The 19,868-nt window shown below is 38.3% G+C and overlaps 1 long non-coding RNA gene across 2 annotated transcripts in view; it reads right to left on the minus strand.

Annotated features, from left to right (window-relative positions):
• Positions 1–19,868, minus strand: part of LOC122159892 — a 199,930-nt gene that overhangs the window by 115,520 nt on the left and 64,542 nt on the right. For both annotated transcript variants that reach the window (XR_006168694.1, XR_006168693.1), the window contains exon 5: positions 7,003–7,156. This is a non-coding gene — a long non-coding RNA (uncharacterized LOC122159892). The remainder of the gene's footprint in view (positions 1–7,002; positions 7,157–19,868) is intronic.

A 19,868-nucleotide genomic window follows, 5' to 3' on the forward strand; every position in this document is an offset into this window, starting at 1 on the left:
CTGCTTTCACATAATTTTCTGTTACACTGAATTCTGTTACATCTGAGATGCTGGATGACAGAATATAAAAATTTAAGTCATCTTTTCCCTCTATTCAGACCTGCTACCCACAGCTGAGCAACAGATTCTCTCTGGTGGCCAGCAGAACTACCACAGTCACCTGGAATCCCCAGGCTTCTTCCAAGAACAAGTTTTCGGAAGATACAGATGATGCAAGTCAGATGGCGATCCTCTAACCAGTAAACTATGCCACTATTAGCAACAAGATTTCCCTTTATTTCCTTCCCTTCACTCTTAAAAAGCTATCAGAGCTTGTGCTCATTTCTCCAGTTTATTAGGATACTGATACACAAGTTAGATCATTAGAGCTGTTCATAAGAAGACTAACAGAAAAAAAAAAGGGACTCAATGCATGATTTTTCTCCCTCTGTAACTACACAAGACATCTGTCTTAAAACAATACTTTCATGAACTCTGCTAACCTTTTGGAGCTTACAGAACCATTTCATACAAATCATGAATTCAAGTAATGTTACATTAATTTAACCACAAGCCAGAAATATAGCCTCTGGTAATACATATATATGCATTCAACTGCGCTATCAGAGATGTCTCAAATTTACCATTAATAAGTCAACTACTGCAAAGAGGCAGTTCCCACTCCTATAAGAATCAGAAGTTTTCACACATTTAGTAATCCTCTGCTATTACTGTGAGACTAATTTTGGGCCAGCTCAGTGATCTACACCCGTTTGATCATTAATAAAGTATGTATTCCATTATTATTCCAGCAGTTCAAGTTACAAAAAAATTGCGAACTTGTTGAATTAGACAGGTAATGACATTATTAAAGAAAAAGCAGCAGACTATGCATGCTTCTTTAAATCTGCTACAGAGAACAAAGAGTTATGACATGCATCGTAGAAATTTTCAGCCATACACTTTACACTTTCTTGCCTAGAACAGAAAACAAAACATGGTGGCTGTAATGTTCAAAAGTTCAAAAAGCAGATAAAAGTAGATCTGACTTCATTTCACCATTCAAAGAATCTCTCTTGATTTCCAGTGACTGGAAAAGAATACAGTTTCTACTGCTTTGCTTGATTGTTTGGTGGTTCATTTGTTTTGAATGAGAAGATGACTCAACAAGAATGAATATTAGAGGAAATCTTATGCTTTTCTCTAATGCTTAGGGACAAACTTGAAAGGCAACAATGAAGATTAGCATGCTGGCATGTAATTTTGGGCTAGAAAATACTTTTTTGTGTTGAGAAAAAAAATGACATTTCCATGGATATGAGAAACTGCATAAAAACTTGCAAACTAGCGCTTCAGTGGTAGTGGGTCTGATTACTGCTCTGACTTTTTGAGAGATGAATCTTCATCTGATAAACATGAGGAGGAAGAATATCGTTTCTATTCATTACTAAAATATTTTTGCAGGTAACCAACGTAAGTTGTTAGGAGTATTACTTCAGAACACAGAAGCCAGGTCCCCCCACAGCACTTAAGGTACCATATAAACACAGGGCAAAAAAAATCCATATACTGTTCCCTTTCAGGCACTTAAAATCCTAGATAATTTCAGTGCTGATTAAGTTTTAATTCAAAACTGCAGCATAGCTACAGCAACAGGTTTCTACTGAAGGTATCATGCATGCAAAAAGATTTTTTTCTGTTGGTATAGCTAGCAGAAGGTCCTAATTTCCCAGCTACCATAAACTAAGCCAGCAAAAGCACTAGTCAGCACAGCTGCATCTAAAGTAGGAATCTGCTGATGCTGTGCAGTTTATTCATAATTCCTCAGTGATGTTGCTATGGGAACTTCTGCAGTGGGAGTTGCTTATATATGATCCAAGTTTCAGAAGAAGAACAAATTAAAGAAACCAAAAATGACAGGAAACCATACCAACACGTTGTGCCCCATTTACTGTCCCTCCTGGAGAATCCCAGTGGAGATGACACACTTGTTCTTATTGTCAGTAACCAGACACGATGAGCATCATAGCACTGATTCGTAACATGCTTACTGTTCTTAACTATTTAACTATTGAACTTACTTTGAGGTTTTATTTTTAACATTTAAAACTGAACAGTTTCTACCCAACTATGTATACAGTTCTTCCTGTAAATATTCTTTTTACCTCCTTCCATGATTGCCTGTGGCCAATCTGCAAGTTTGAACAGACAAGTACCTACACTTTGTGGTACTATTCATCACACTTCTAATAAACAGCCAAATCACAATTATCACTGATGTGGGAAAGGACCTCTATAGACTGCCTAGACCAACTTCTTCACTCAAAACAGGTTCAGCTAGATCTGACTGCTCAAGGCCATGTCCAGTCATTATCCACCAATCTTGGAAGAAGTGAGCCTTTCCATTAGAGCCTGCGATCAGGAAGGTACTGGCAACCTTAGCCTCTTCCATGTGATATATCATCATCAGATCCCCTGTTCTATTCAGCAGGGGCCTCACATTCTCCTTAGCCTTCCCTGTTGCTTCTAGCATACTCACAGAAACTCTTTTGATTGTCCTTCATGTCTTTTACCAGCTTCACCCAAAGCTCTGGCTTTCTTAACCTCATCCTTGCATGTTCACACAAGTGTCTCTATATTTCTCCTGAGTGATATGACTTGGCTTCAACCTCACACTCTTCCTCTGCTCACATTTAAACTTCCATAGAAGCTTCTTGTTCATAGACCTTTCACCACTTCTGTCCAATACCATACATGTCAACATAGATTATTCTTGAGCTTGGAGAAGTGAAACTTTTTTTTTTTTTTTTTTTTAAAAAAAAAAGTTTTCCCAGAACTCTCTTCTTTCCAGGAAAGTCTCCCATGGGATTGTTCCAAGCAGATCCCTTAATAAGCCAGACTCTGCTCTCTAGAGATCCAGGGTTATTATTTGCCTTGCTTCCTTCTCTGAAAATTCTGAAATCCACCACCACTTCATATTTACTGCAATGAAGATTTCTCCTAACATCAGCTCTTCCTTATTTGTAAGAACCAGGACCAAAGCTCCACCCCTTGCCAGCTGTTTAATTGCTTGTTAGGAGCTTATCAAGACTGCACACCAGAAAACAGCTGACTTCTTGTGTCATGCTCTTTCCAGAAGATGGCAAGAGGGTTGAAGTGCCATGTGAGGACTACCAGCTTCTTCCAGCTGTCTAAGGAAAACAACATATCCCACATTTTCTCAACCAAGCAGTTTATAATAAATACTCACCATGATGTCACTCATTGGTTCACCCTCTAATCCTAAGCCCATTAAGTCTCAACTGAGGGAGAGCTTCATATATTCCAGCTACCATTCTCTCACTACAAGAGCAACTCTCCCTGCTCACCTTCCTGGTCCACTCTTTTCAACAGTATATGGCTGTTTCCATATACTGTGGCACTCTAGTCACATGAGCTTATCTCTGTGATCCCAATGATGCAATTCAATTGCACACAGATTTCTAATTCCTTGTGTTTAATCTCAGTGCTGCATACACAAATACTTCAGAGGTACTTTGCTGGAGGAAACAGGCCAAGAAGTGAGATAGCAGTAAAGTAGTAATGCTCTGCTTGTCAAAATGATTGCAAATGCTTCTGAAATGCAACTGAAATGTACATTTTAGTATTGCTCTAAAATCACTGAAATAAGATCTAAACAAAAGGTACATATTTGGTACAGTAGCCCACGGCCCTAGTCCCAGTAAACAAGAACTACTGGCATGCTATCAAAAATACCAAACTGCACAGAAACAGTAATGCAGGTCTGCTTACACCACAAATAAAGCCTGAAAAGTTAAGAAACTGTGTAATGTGTAATATGTATGTTGAGTGTCCCTGCACCACAATGTCTGCATTGGCTGTAGCATGAGCTTCAAATTATCCCACAAACATTGTAGCAAAATGGTAGCCAGGAAGAAAACTCCATCCCAAATTCTACCTTTCCTGAACTACCTTGAGTAAGAAGTACATGAGCACAGCGATATGACTGGTATCACTGCCTGTTTCAGGGAAACCAAATGGTACATGCAGGAACCCTATTTATGAAAAGTCAAACATATTTATGTATGAGAAGCTGTAGTCAGCAAGCATTTATGCTTTAGCTTCACATTATTAATGCTGGCAAAGAACAGCACTCAGCTTCTGCTCTTCTCCAGTGTATTTCTGTTTCAATATACATATCAATATTAATTTCTCCTGCTGAGTTACTGTCATATCTAATGAGCAAACACATGATATGTGACATGTAAAAAATCAAGGGCATAAAAAGACATTCTCTCTAATTAATTCAGATCACTAATAATAAATTTTAAAATGGTCACAATTAAAAAAATCATATCCCATAATGCTGCACAAAACTTACGCGATGCACAAAACCACATACCTTATCTCGCTCCCCGCCACAAAAGATAGTTGCCCAATTGTTAAACTTCTCATTTAGAAATCCCATCAATAACTAATCAATGGAGCTATACCAAAAGATATAATCACAGTATCAGAAAGAATGTAAATACAACCTATCTACTTAACTATAAGCAGAACGTTTGTGACTCATGGTGGTGGTAAGTTGGTTGGTTCCACAGACACATATACAGAAACACCATCTTCTCCAAAACGTTCACATTTTATCGATCACACTGACAGTACTTAGTAATAACAACTCCCTCTACACAAGAACCCTCTAAATCATGGGAATCCAATGTTTTGGATTCTCTGGACCACACTGAGTTCAGAGGAGTTTTCCTGGGCCACGTATGAAATACGTAATGTACTTAATGTACACGAGTCACCCCAAAAGAGATGCCTCCTGGGGCCACATATAGCTCTCCAGGACTGCACATGACCAGTGGGCTGGACATGCCTGTTCTACTATAATCAACAATATTTTTAAGCTAAGAAGATGAACTGCAATTTAAATTAATTCTAGGTATTTCCTTCCTACTAATGGCTTCAATCTCAAATTAAACCTGAACTGTATTGCTGCCAGTTTTCATAAATGATCACAGCACTCATTGTTTTCTCAGGAAGCTAATAAGGCGCCAGTGAGCACAGTCCCTTTCAAAACAACACATAGGCCAAGCCTCAATCCATTGGTCACACCTGTATTTGCAAATATCACATTCTAGCAAACAACTTACAAAATGAAACAATAAAGCACAGAACTTCCCATCCACATGACATCTGTTATACAGATGTTTTATTTCAGATTAGCCTTTCATCCCATGGTCTGAACACTCATTTGAGTTTCTGTGCATTAGTGTACTTCTGGAATGTGTCCTCCAGTTCTATCTGGTACAAAAAGAACTCAATCTACATCTCTGAAATTATTTTATAATGTGAACCAAAGCACAGTAAAGGGTTGCAACCAAACGCGATTCAAAGGCATGCTCCTGATTCAAAGCAAAGCACAAAGGAAGAGGCACACAATAAAGTCACGGAGAGCACTGTCATTCCCTTCAACAAGAAGGGAATGGGACTTCGTTCATGTCCCTGTCGTTCCGTTTTTATTGCCCTCTCATCTTTCAGTCTAGGTTTATAATACATGAAGAGAATAGTAGAATCAATAAATGCAATGAAAGAGCAGTTTATTAAACACAGGAAAACTTTGCCAATGTGATTTTTTTTTTTCAATTGTTTACATTTACTCAGATCTCAGGATTTTCTTGTTTTGACATTCAAGCCCTAAGAATTAAAGCAATGGGATACAGTTGGTATTTCTAGATGCGTGTTCATAAATGCCTTCCGCAGTTAGAATGTCAGCCCCAGCTGACTACTCATGAAAGCAGTACAGTTCTGCAAAGGCTGAACAATTTTTCCACATTCACTAAGTTGTATATCAGAGCTTTAAAAAGCACATCAATGATAGCAAGGTGACGTATATGCATCAGATCTTTAATATCCTTTTGTCCAAAGTACTTTTCTTCAAACATACTTCTCCTCACTCTTGCTGATACGTAGGGGAAAGAAACATGAGGCAGTATAGGGCAGTGCATGAACTGAACGTGTAAAGTTAATACAGAAGGAATATTTTATTATTTCTGGGCATGAGGTTGTTAAACAGCCACTTCTGCATTATCTAAACCATACTCTTGTGTTGGAGGAGAATCTCCTTTACATGATACATACGTCTCATTCTTCTAAAAAGCATTTATCTTGTCATTTGTTATATACATAAAAATGAGTAGGTGATTTTGTATACTTACTCTGTAGCATGGACATGACATGAAATTCAGACATACATTACGAAGACAGTATGTATGACATTAAGCTAAGCCATTTAATAACACTTAATATGGTCAAAAAGCAAGTGACAGAACTTTGTTCAGATTACATAGGTAAAACAAATCTTTTAGCATAGTCAACTCTCACATAATTTAAGCCACATCTTTTCTACGGGAGAGCCTAGATACCACCTCTCTCATACCCTTTACTGAAGCCATAGGAAATGCTAACACTTCTGCCAAACCACAGGATGCATCCAACCTATCTACCCTTTCAAGAAGCATACTCAGTATTTGCAGTCTTCAGCAGGTTTTGGAGGACAGGTTAAAAAGAAAAGCCTTCTTTTTTGTCCCTGTCTTTAATAGATGCATCACCAATTTATGCTGTGAAAATCTTCCAGTCATTCTCTCTCTCTCTGACACCAGAGCTGTAGCCTCAGCAATCAGTAAGATACCAATTAGAATATATGCGAGATTTTTTTGTTTTTCAAAAAAGGAGGACTTCTAAGAGCACAAAGACCATGCAGAACAAAGCTTTACAAAATTGTGAAGTTTATAGGGAAATAGAAACTACAGGAAACGTGTACCATAGGCTTCCTATTTGCTCTGGTTAATACGCAGTCTGCAACGTCACTAGTACCTTTTCCCCAACTCTTCTAGGAGATGCAGAAATCTGTGTAGCTCATCAGGTTAACTGCCTATGCAGCCTCCCCCTCCACAACTTTCCAAATACATACATTTGCTCAAGTTTCACTGACTGACAGACATTCTCAGAATCACATACCTTTATGATGTTCTCCTCAGTATGCTCTGCAGAGTCTTTACATCATCCAGAAAGAGCGATGGCTTCAAGCACAACTGAATCCTTGTGGTGAAAACCACTACAGTTAGCACAGATGTCACCTGGCCACCTCTATTCCTAGCCAGAGGTGGTAGGCCTGAAAGATGGGGTATAAAAAAAAAAAAAAAAATGCAGTGACTAAAATAACAGTCCAAACAGCAGAGGGACCACATGCACAGCACAAACACCTCTCTGCAATCCCCAGCCACAGGAATCCTTGGCCCATTACCTCTGCAGCAACCTCATCTCATTCTCTAGGACAGAGGAAAAATGAATCTTTAATTACAGACCCCCATTCACGTTCAATAATTGAGGAGCGTTTCTTCCTGCCTTTGCTGTTTGCCCACGCTTTTCCTGCCACTACTGAATGGCTATTTTTGTCTTTTTGAAGCTTCCCTCACCTGTACCACACAACTGCTGCCCACACTGTTTCTCACAGCAGCTGCTTCTAACTGGCTGCTTAGTCACAGCTGGAAGACATAATTAGGTCCAACATTAAGCCTCTTCAGCTGCTGCTGAATATAAAGCATATATTTTCATCCTGCAAGAACTATTGGTAGATCTTAATGCAAAGTGCATGGAGGGTCTGTGAAACACCTAGTCAAATTCTGCTAAGGTACTCTGCAGGTTTTTTTATTAGTGCAAAATGAGAAGAGATTTTGGGTCTCATTCCTACGGTAGTCTGGAATTAGATTGAATTTTCATTTCCAAATCCTTGTGTACATCACACTTAAAAAAACCATTTCTTTAGGTGCATCTAGGCATCCTGAATTTTCCCTGCAAGAATGAGTGCATATAGAGTTCCATGATGCACCTACAACAGATTTCTAGTAATGACTACAAAAACAAAACATGGCCAACAACAAAACCAACTGTGTAACGTGCAAGCGTGCTCAAAATTACTGGGAAAAAATTAGAACAGATTAATTCTTACAAACAACTCATTTCTACATTACGTATTTCAGCAAAGTTGTAGCATTTAACCACAGCATTACTATCTCTTTTAAGAAAACGGCTTAAGGATACTAAAAGGTACTTTCTACAGCTTCACGCAGAAGTTACACTCTGTTTCCTTAAAAAAAAAAAAATCACAAGATGAATTTGCATTCTTCCAGTGCTTGGCCAAGGAAAATTTCATTAAGGATGCAGAACTGTAAGAATGCAAATCATGCACTGCAGTGATTTTGCTGAGATCTTACTATTCATAATTATGATGAATGCCTTCTTAAAATTGTTCTGATATATGTATGTACTTCATTAAGGGTGGCTGCTTTTATAAATAGTCATTGAAATGCCATATCCAGTTTTATGTTTTCTAAAAGCCTCAGAGCTCTATAATATTCATCCAGCCAGGACTCATCACTAGGAATAAATGATTTTTACAGGAACAATTGAACAAACCTAATCCAAATTCCACACCTGCTTTCAGACAGCATGTTCTTCTGAAAGCCTCTTCTAGAGCTGCTGGGGCAGTTAGAATTAGGATTGTTTTTGCCAGCGCTCACAAAGAGTCAGCAGCGATGACTATCAAATACAGTGTCATTTTCAAGTGGGCTCTGAAAGGAAAAGGTTGAATAATAACGCTTTCAGTTTGTATAATGAACGAATGTACAGATGTTATAATTATGGAATATACCAGACAGCATAGCTAAGCATGTTATTATACAAAAGAGAATAGATAGAATGCTTACCACGTCCTGGGCTCACTGTAAAACTTCAAAGGAGGGATCTCCAGAAGAGATCCTTCCCCACTGGTAGCCAGCTCTTAAATAGGTCTAGGAGAGGTGCAGCCAGGCTCCACCCCTTCCGGCAGCACAGGTGAATTGCCTTCACTGTGCTCCCGTGGCTGACTCATGGCTCGCCTCAGGTGATCAATCAGAGGTTCAGGCTGTGACTCAGCAGTTCCCATACACAGCTCCTTTGTCATTTCCAGCAACGTTGATTTAGAAGTGAACATTAAAACAAAACACTTGCAGAACGCACCCATATTATCAGAACTACTCTAGCAGTCTAAGGTCTCCCTGCAGAAGGTATTACAAGTGACAATTTACACAGTACTGTACAGTAATACTGATATTTTAACCCAAGTATGACTCTCAAAGGACAGATAGATGGACTACAAGACATCTTGAGTCATGTCTGCCTCCAATTTATGCAAGGAGCAATTCTTAATAATACTGTGGGCCAAGAATTAAGACACAACAAACCTCTGTTTTTTTTTCCTTCCAGCTCAAGAGGACTTCTCCCTGTTAACTAATCTGTTGAGGCCAATTCAAAACACACTTGACACCACACTGCAGCCAGTCTAAGGATGCATGCAGACATAAAGCCTCATATGCATTCCTCCTCAGTTGTGCTGGAAATAACAGCACATGGGCTGAAAATCTTATTTTTAAATATTAAAGCAGTACATATTTGTAAATCTGCAGGATAACAGTTGTAATCAGATCTTCTGGAAAGAAAGAATGAGAATTTAACAGGCAATAATTTATTTATAAAGAAAACATCATACTGCAAACCATGGTTCTCAGAAAGAAGAAAAATGCTAGTTCCTCTGAATTTCTGACATAGAGAATCATCCGCTGAGATCTGGATGTTTCTAACCTATGTCATAATCATTACATAAAATAATTAAAATTAATTCTTATTCAGAAGAACTGAATAAACTAAGATCACCATTTGCACACACTATTAGGTATTCATCAGAACCTGAAACCAAAACTTTACAAATAATTAACTCAAATGACCTGAAATAGAAAATACTCAAACGTTCTTTAAAGATACTGTCAGAAATCCTTCAGACGAAACCTCTGGATTGGAGTACAGATAATTCTACTGAGAAAAACACCCAAAACATTATATGTTTATTTTGGTGCTTTTAGAAACACTTTAAAAAAAGTTGAGGATAACAAAGTGATGTTACATAAAACCAAAACAAAAAAAATACGGTTATTAAAACCCTCTTCCTATCTTGGTCTCGGAGGAACCTTTCGAACCACACTATCAGAGGTATGATGCTTTTCTGCATCCATAGGAAGTGAAAGCATCTTGTTTGTGAGTGACATTCAGTATGGAACAACATATAAAAGACCTCTGAGATGAAAGATGTTGTGCTGCTATTTTCTTCACTCTAATGAAGTACAAGGAATTAGTAACAGTAGCCAGAAGAATCACAGTACCACAGACTAGCGCAGAGAAGCCATTCAAAGAAAAATAATCAATTATTTCATGCCCCTTGAAGACTACAATTAGTACTCCAGGCTGGTTAAAACCCTACACTTTTTCGAACAGTGTCCCTGTAAAACACCAGATTTCTTGTCAAGGGTTTTCCAATGATGGAAAACAATTCACCAAAAAAAAAGAAAAAAAAAAAAAAGCTATCAGAGGTGCCCACATACATACAAGCTCAAATACACATTGAGCATACTAAGTAACTTATCTCCTGGATGACTTCACATAAAACATACTAGTTGCAATGACTGTAAATTCATAAAGAAGCTAGAAGCTGTAAATCATCATCAACAGGGCAGCTGTTACATACAGCCAATTAACTTGTAACTACTGCTTAATTGTACTTTCACTCTTTTCCTTCCAGGTAGGATATGATGTTATTCAACTCACTATCAGAAGAACTGTATCAAGATGTTCAAAAAGCATCAACAGCAAATTAAAAATTAAGCTATAAAAATAATTCATCTATTTCTGTCTGAGTGATAGTAAATCGTACTTGTTGAGGACAGAATAATATTAATGATTGTTGAAATAATGAAATCTCTTCTTATAAATAAGTACTTGTTTTGTTTTAAAATACTTTTCAAATCTTAGGAATTATTCCTGTTAACTTGCTAGTGTAAAATAATACACTACAGAAAAGACACATTTTTAGAGTGCATGAAGAAATGAGTATGCGATGTATTATTTTATTGTATTTGCCAAAGACAATATAAATCATCTTTATTAAAGTCCTGGATTCAGCAGATATAGCAGCTGAATTATACTTTCTGAAATAGAATCTAATATTGTACAACAAAGAGCCAATCACTGTGCTCACTGAGTAGCTTTTACGTAAAGGAAAGAAAAATAATTGGTAGCAGAACTCTTACCCCCCAAAAAAAACCCCCAAAAAAAAGATCTTTGTGGTACAGACATCCTGTGGTTAATTAGAAACTCTATGTATGATTTCTTTTTTTTTTTTTTTCCCCCCCTCAGCTCCAACCTGCTGCTTCAAAGGCATTTGAACAGTTTTGAGACAGTGATGAACTCCTACGCAGGAAAAGAAAGAATAAGAGAATAATTCTCATACTGAAGAAAAATAATATGGAACACATAGAAGAGAATAAAATCAGATTAATCAGCATCACTTCTAATTACAGCAATAGCAGTCCCATTAAGTAACCTTTGAATGGGACTGCTGAAGCACTAAAACACTGCTAACACTATAGCTACTGTTGCAATAAACTCTTTTATCTCACAATGTGGAGGTGTTTTTCTGTCTGAGAACATAATTTTAGTACCATAAAAACATACTTAATGCTAGGGACCTATGACCTGTACTATGGTGATCACTTATAATTGCAATTATCTCCAAAACTATAGAAAAACGCACTTTTGGAAATCTCTTGCATTTCAATCCTTCTTCTCCTCATATATACCCGTAGCTTCTGATAATGAGCAGCTGTGGAAAGAAATTACCGGACTGGTAGGATAACAGCAATGAAAGGAATATTACCCTAGGTGATTAAAAGCAAAAACCACACACCTGGTCTGAGAGCAGAGGTGCACACTGAGATAAACAGATGTACAAACATGACCAGATTATGCAGTCCTTATTTTCTCTACTTAAAAAAAAAAAAAAAAAAAAAAAAAGTCTCCCAAAAAAACCACACAAAAGCACTTCTGCCTAACAGCTGCAAAATCATATTTCCCAGAAACAGCCTTTCTCCACACATTTACAATTCAAAGCACTGTAATACAATGATTGTATAATGTAAGACCCAATATAAACAACCCAATCCTATTTGTTTTAAAGTAACAGCTTACATCCCCTGAAACAGGGAAGATTTTACAGAAGCTTTTCAATACTCAGCTGGTACACAGCCAGCTTTTGAGGTAGGGTAAAACAAGAGGAACGCATGTAAAGCTTAAGCAGTACACAGCAAAAGGAAAGCTATCATTCAAATTAAACCTCAAAATGCATCTTCTGCTCCACCATGACACAATCCAATTCCAGCAGTTTCCTTTGTTTACTTTAAAATTCTATTCTACAGAATCTTCTCATTTAACACAGCTGTGAGCAACCTGGCTTAGGAGGAGGCGTCCCTGCCTATAGCAGGGGGTGGAACTACATGATCTTAAAGGTCCCTTCCAACCCAAACCATTCTATGGCTGTGATTCCGTAACATTTACATTAAAAGGAGTTTGTGAAAGGGCTGTCATGTTCGGGGAAATATGCACCTGCAGCACTGCTATATCATCACACCTACGGGTGAGAAACAACTTCAAAGTTGCCAGAAAGAGATATAAGAGTCAACAAAAACAACTTCGGAAGACTTTCAAGAGCATTATTTCTTATCTTAACGTCTTCGCAAAAGTTTGAAAGTATTTTTCAATGCCCCGACACAATCCCATTCCACTAGAAAAGCACTCTCAGTGCGGAGGAGATGGGAGCAGCACCCACTCCTACTTTGCACACCACCTCACCCTCCACACACTTACAAAAGCGGCTTTGTGCACCCAGCAACACCAAGTAACACCAGCACCGCTTTGGAAGCGACCAACCAGCATGCCACTGCCTGCAACGCTAGCGGTGTTTTCTCTTCGATCCTTTCCAAAAGAGTGGAAGAAAAGATGAAAGCAGGGAAGCCAGCTTTCCTTCAGCGGTGCGGGGAGGGCTCGAGCCGGGGGCGGCGGTGCCGGACGTGAAGGGCCGCGTCTCGCGGCCGGACAGCTCTGGACTGCGGCCGTTGCTGCCTGCAGGCGCCAGGCACTGCAGGCACGCCGGCACCGCAGGCAGCTGCAGCAACGGGCGGGAGGGAACACGGCAACCTCCGTGCAAACAGCTCGAGCTTTGCACGAGAGCGCACTGCGCCGCAGGCCGGGGCTGGTCGCCCAGGACGCAGCTTTGCTTTCAAGAGGTTTTGTCCCGGCCTCATGCAGCTGACAAAAGCACAGAAAATAAGTTTTAGCATCCTATCTCCTTGTTATTTTTTAGCATGGTAATAGTGTCGGGTGAGAAAAACTTCCATCACCTCTAGAAAAATGAGACAAGGTATAGCACCAACATATCATCAATAAAGCATAAAGAAGATTCATAGTGCTCACCGTTAGATATAAATAATACAACTCTCAGACATTAACATGTTGTTAAGCATAAGATTATTCATGTGTGTTCACATTTGCAAAGCATCCCAAAAAGACAAGAGCTGGATGAAGATAGTGTATACTGGGGGTGCTAGGACCCAAAAAAAGCATAATGCTTCTTTTCAGTAAGGGGTATGTCCAGGCAGCAGCAGGGTCTGACAAACTCGAGATCTGTTTGATCCCGATGTGAATTTTGTCAAATTAAGCTACATAAGACAATTTAGGATCTCCATGAAGACAGAAGAAAAAGTACTGAAAATGAGAGGAAAAAGATTGTTTTGGAGTTAAGAAGCAGCAGCACTACCACTTTACTTTCCATTCCTCCTCAAGGCAGGGAAAAAAGGAGAAGTAGTATTTCCATGTGGGACTACATCACCTTAGGAGGCTGGCCGTGAGGGGGCACAAACTGCAGTGCCACAGACTGCATTGGAAAGCCACACACAGAAAGGTACTACACACTGCAAAATTCATCACTGCTTGCAGTTTTGACATGACTGACAAGTTTATACTGGTGACTTTAAGAAATCTTACAGCTTCTAGCAGTTGAACAGCTGGAAACAAGGGCCATTCTATCTTTTTGTTTAGAGCATCTCATTACATTGAGATGCAAAAGTATTTCGTGAACAAATATTGAATGATATAATCATAACCAAAATCTGGATTTTTAATGACTCCTAATTCTTGACTACAAATCTCTAAAGAATAAAGGAAGAAAAAGGCTGAAAAACTTTACTGAAATTTATATTAATTCTTCCATCTGGAAACAAGAAAATCCCTACACCCCTACATTAATGGAATCAAAGAATGGGAGACCTAAATTACCCTGCCAACTTAGACATGCAGTGAAATTCCAGCTGTGCTGAATCTATTGCCCAAGCATGTGCCAAGTTCAGCCGTCCAGGGCTTCCCTTGAAAGGCGCTGGAAGCTCTCTCATACTGTCTGTAATTTGGGATAATGATATACAGTAAGGAATACACACCGAATGAAGCATTATTACATGATAGTCTTTAGTTATGAGTTGACATCTGAAGACAAAAGTGCAGATATTTGCAGTGAGGTATTTTTGATGTATGGACAGCTAGCTAGCCAGTGATTGCATCACGTCTGTGCTTGAATTCCTCTCCCAGCAGCTATTCATCCTGTTCTTGCTCCACACAAATAAGCAGCCCAGGTAACTGCAGAACAACTCCTGGAATTATGATGCAGACTGTCATGTTATTTATAGACCTCTTATGACACCATCATATCCAATTTCCTCTCAATATTCCTTGGCCATCAAGCACATAAAGAAACTAAATGAGAATGGACCAGATCCCTAAAAGGGTTTAGCAAGGATTTAGGGGCTACAGAACTTCTTTTGATCCAATGGAGAAATCACTGCTTCCTCCACAATGATTCCAAGTGAGCGGCCGCATGACTTCAGAATGGCAGATACAGCTCTCTTAAAAGGCTTTGTACATGCACTAAAAGCTCACTGGACAGGTCTGCCCCCAATCATCTTCAAAAGTTTCAGCATCTGAAGACCTGAGGAGTCCACCGCTGATTCTGTGGATGATTTGTAGAGGTCAGAGGGTTCATGCATTAGCAATCTCTGTGGCAAGGAGCTGACCCCAGTTCTTTCTCTTCTCTAAGTACCTGAGAGGAATCCTGCACGTTCTCACGTTCTTACTCTAGTGCTATTACGATGTGACCCAATATTTACACAGCTATATAGAAAGTATTTCAATCACTAATTCTTCTCTATCTGCTTTGTTTTACCCTTTAAAACCACAGAGAAGGACATTTATTTCTTTTTTTTATACTGTGAATCTTCTAGTGCACCAGACCGGTTTGTAAGGTGTGAGCTATGGCACTTAACTGGGAGGCCAAGCCTCACTTCTGTTCTGGCAAGTCCCATGGAGCTCAGTGCTTTGCCCTCTTGCTCTAGTGCCGCCCAAGTCATTCTGTATTTTTTTTTCCATTAAAATGCTATCTTCTTCACACATAACTTTATTTCCTTTCTAACCAGATGTACACAAACAACGAAAATTCTTTGAGAGCAGAAAATAACTCAAGCACAGATGGAGATCACTTTGGAAGACTTAAAAAAATCATTTTATGTACATTCAATTCTTGGCCTCTGAACACTTATTTGTAGTGCTCTTTAGAACAAACTCAAGCACATAAATAGAAAAATATCATTCCATACCTGTAAGAATAATCAATCTAAAGATGAGTGACTATTATTTCAATCACTGTTTCTTGCTTTCATTGTTACTACTACAGAAACACTGAGGTAATTTTTATTATTACATCCAAGTATTAATATATTAATTTATTCTATATTAATAGTAATATATTAATTTATTATTGCATCCAAGTATTAATATCTTGATATTTTGTATCAAAATAAACTTAGATATTATTAAAATATTCTAAAACAGCTGCTGAGAATTAATTTGGAATGTTGATACACACCAAGTACTTTTCTCTCTCTCTCTTTAGAGAAACCAACTCTGCTGTTCACAAAGCTTAGATGTTTGCATGGTTAACAAGTAAGATGGAATAGGATATAATTTCCAGGTATCCTCTGCAGAACAAAAAATATGTCTGTAATACCAAGTAAGCAACCAAGCCACACATTAATGTGCTCAGAACAACTATTCACCAGTATGCTATCCTCTGAGCAACAACAGCTTCCAGTATTCTTGGGATACTTTCTCCAGTACGTAAAAATGAGTACTGGAAGAGTCTTCACTCACTTCTGATTATATGAGACCTATTAGAAGATACACCTAAATAGACAGCATAACCATTTAGAACTTAAACAAATTTTATGATGAATAGAATTTAAATTTTCAAGATGAGAAAAACTCAAAACCAAACAGTTCTGCGAAGTCCCCAAACACAGAGTCTATTTTGCTGCTCTGCCAAGTCTCCTTAACATCCTACGCTTTCAGTCCAAATAAATCACCTCAATGCACAGCACAGAAATGAGAAAAGTATAAGGGTTTAAGCCCAGTTCTGGCTCCAGTGTTTGTATGCTGTTCTTCTGGTTAACAAAGTGAGGAGGCAGATCCAGCACTCTATGGCATGCTGAAGCAGGTATATAAGCATAATCTGTATACAGTTTTAAAAAGCCCTCATATCTGTGGATTATCTTATTAGCCATTTATTACCCTCTACTATAGCATTATAGTTCTAAACGTCTCTGAGGAATCTAAACTATATTTTTAAACTGTGGAAATAAAACACGACTGACATCATGAACCAGAGCAAGAGACCAGGTTAGATACTTAGCTGGAAAAAATCAAGAACTTTTAACAAAACTACATATACTTACATCTGTTAAGATGCTACTGTTACCCTTTTCTCACCTTTCTCCAATATTTCATACACTTTCACACATCTAAGTTTTTAAAATTATCTGTTCTAAATGTTCCTATTTTGAAAAGATACAGGAACCATCTCTGCTTGGTCCCCACCCACTTCTCCACAAAGCTGGCAGTTCACAGCCTTTGCAGCCATAAATCAGAGCTCACTGACATTCCGCATTTGCAAATCTGGCTGCTTTATCAAGGTTAACCAAGAGATGACATATCAGCCTGACCAAATGGAGTAAACTGGCAATACAGGGTGTATGATATTGGTCATGTAAGAAATGGCAAGGTGGCAGGGCTCTAGAATACAGAGGGAAGATGGGATGTTAACAGTTCTGTCATGAACTCCAACAGAACATTTACCCTGTTGCTTTTTCTTCTCTGCTTTGAACTTCATTTAAAGGAATTTAAATGGTCACTGTGACTATGAAGTAACTTTGCTAACCACCAGGCTGAAAACCCTACTGCTGCATCCCAGTTCCAATGCACATAATTCTCACTGCCTTGGGAGTCAATTGTATTTCAGTTAACTTCTTTCCTTTCCTATTACTTATATCCCACCCCCTCAAATCACTTTCCATAATGTCTCCTGTCAGCTTAATGCTGATGCTTTTAAAATACCTGCAGACCTCATGTTGATGCAACTCTAACAGCCCTCCTACTTAAAACATCTCCCTCTGGATTTAAGTCATCATTTCTCCAATACACAGGATATGGATGTTTGACAAGTTTCATCATTTCTGGCTACATGCTGATGTCCTGATGCTCAGGATCAGTTTACTCTGAAGCCTGACAGGAGCTTTTTCTTGATAAGAAATTCTTAACTGGACCATTTGTAAATTAAAATTACCGGCAGTACACTTTTTAGATGCCCACTTACAATTCCATGTTGCTACTAGTCCAGATGAAATCAGTATGATAACAACCAATTTAAACTGTATTTAAGTAAAAAAAACTGTGTTTCATTCACCTGCAGTAAAAAGAGATGATGGAAAAAAAAGCCACTGCATACTGCAGGCTCATTTGGCTTCACTTAATAGTCATGTCATTGCTGCTGCCTCTGCACTAGACACAAATTTGGCCGAATGCACAAAGAAAATTAAGTCTTAATGTTAACATGGATCTACAGGCCAAAGATGTCACAGAACCACATTATTCTGTGACATTGCCTCCAGAGGTTCTTCAGGGACAATGTGCCAAAGGGAGGTGCAAAAGCAGGGAAGGAAAGTTCCTTTCTAGAGACCTTCCCTGAAGTTCTCAGGGCATAATGGTCCTATAATGACAAACATTTTCTTGAACAAACAACACTTTCACTAATGTGGTGGTAGCCTTCAACAAAGTTCAGAGCAAAAAGCCTTGGATGTACTTGTATTCTCTTAGGATTTATTTTCCAACTCTGACTTGAAATGCTGATAAACCTATCAGCAGAACATCAGAATGGGTACCTCTGAGATTGCAGCCAGTGAAAACATAATTAGCACACTCCAAGAACCATATATTTCAGTTATATTGTAGTTTCTTTACCATACAATCTGGTCTGGAAAATGTTTCAGTTCTGAGAACGGAGAAACTAACTACTTGATAGCAGTTCTTTGTAGAAAACTCATACTAAAAGTCTCATGCTAATTGTTTTGAGGCACAAGTATTGATAAATGGCAATATTTCAATTTCAATTAATATTCATGAGATACACTTGACACTTGCAGCCTTCCCTCTTTGAAACTGAAATAACATTTTCACGGTTATTCACAGCACATATTTTTGGGGGAAAATCACAAATGGTTCCAAGAAAGACAATAAGGTTAAAAAATTGTTATCATAATGCTAGTAACCCACATTCACAGTTAGTTTACAGCTCTTTCATTTCTGTCCTTAAGAGAAAAAAAATACTCCTTTGAAGAATTAAGAATGTGTGTTTTTAATGAACTTGAATCTCAGTGTTATTGGAATGGAGCTTCTACACTTTAAGGCTTTATGAAGCATTGTCAGAAAGTAGGTGGTGGGGTTTGACTGCGTGCAGTCTGTGAATCTGAATGGCCCTGTGACTCTGCCAAGCAAAGGAAATAATGGTTTAACTTGCTTTCGAAATATTTAATCTTACACTACTCCATATGAGAATAGGACAGGTTCTTCTGCCACTCCACTACTGAGCAGCCCTAAACCTCTGGGATTTATCTGTTAAAAGAAGTTATGCAGTTGAATCTACACAGTATTTGAATAGAAATGGATAATTATATCCCCTAAGGCTTTTCTGAAATTCTCACATGTAAAAATGTACGTCTTTAACAACTCCGTTTGTTTCGATTTTTCTCCAGTTTTTAAACTTCTGAGGTCAAGAACTCTTAATTTCAGCACATGGTAGATGGTTATAAGACAGAAAACACAAATACACTGCCTAACCTCAGAGGAAGTCCACTAGGCACCCCAATTCCTTCTTAACAAATTAATTACCTGTTGAAGAAGATAATAGCAGAAAAGAAAATCCATAGTGTAATGCTACTTTTTCCTTCCCTATATTCAAAGTTATATTAGCTAGTTATAAAATAGTTCTGGGGACTGAGATTTTCTAAGGAGTTTAACAGATTTAAGTGAGTTCAAAGTGGATTTTCCTTAACAATAAGAAAAACCCACATTTAATTAACATTTGTCTATTTATCTCCTTTCTAGTTCATTACTGAGACTCTGTAATTAATCTGTAAATGTGTAATACTGAGGAATCAGCTCAATGAAAATCTCCATGGAGCTGCACAGAAATTTCCCATCACGTTTTGTGCAAAGTCTTTGCCTGTATTTCCATATGTGAAACTAAAGATATTACATATGCTATCATTTTACTTCTTCAGTGCCTTCATAGCTTCCAGTGACCAAAAAAAAAAAAAAGAAAAGGGAAAGGAGGAGGTGGGGGGTGGGGGGTGGGGGTTGGGGGGGGGGGCAGAGAGAGGACTGATTAGTTCTATCCCCTTGCCAGGTGCCTGTATTCAATTCTTTCTGACACATTCTGTGTCTAATGTATTCCTTAAATAACACCAATACTAAAGATTGTACCGCTCTTCCTGGCAATCTATTTTCGTCCTTTCTGATACAAATAT

Source organism: Centrocercus urophasianus, unplaced genomic scaffold (assembly GCF_019232065.1).
Source record: "Centrocercus urophasianus isolate 14NV4802_14NV808 unplaced genomic scaffold, USGS_Curo_1.0 seq_17, whole genome shotgun sequence".
NCBI lineage: Eukaryota > Metazoa > Chordata > Aves > Galliformes > Phasianidae > Centrocercus > Centrocercus urophasianus.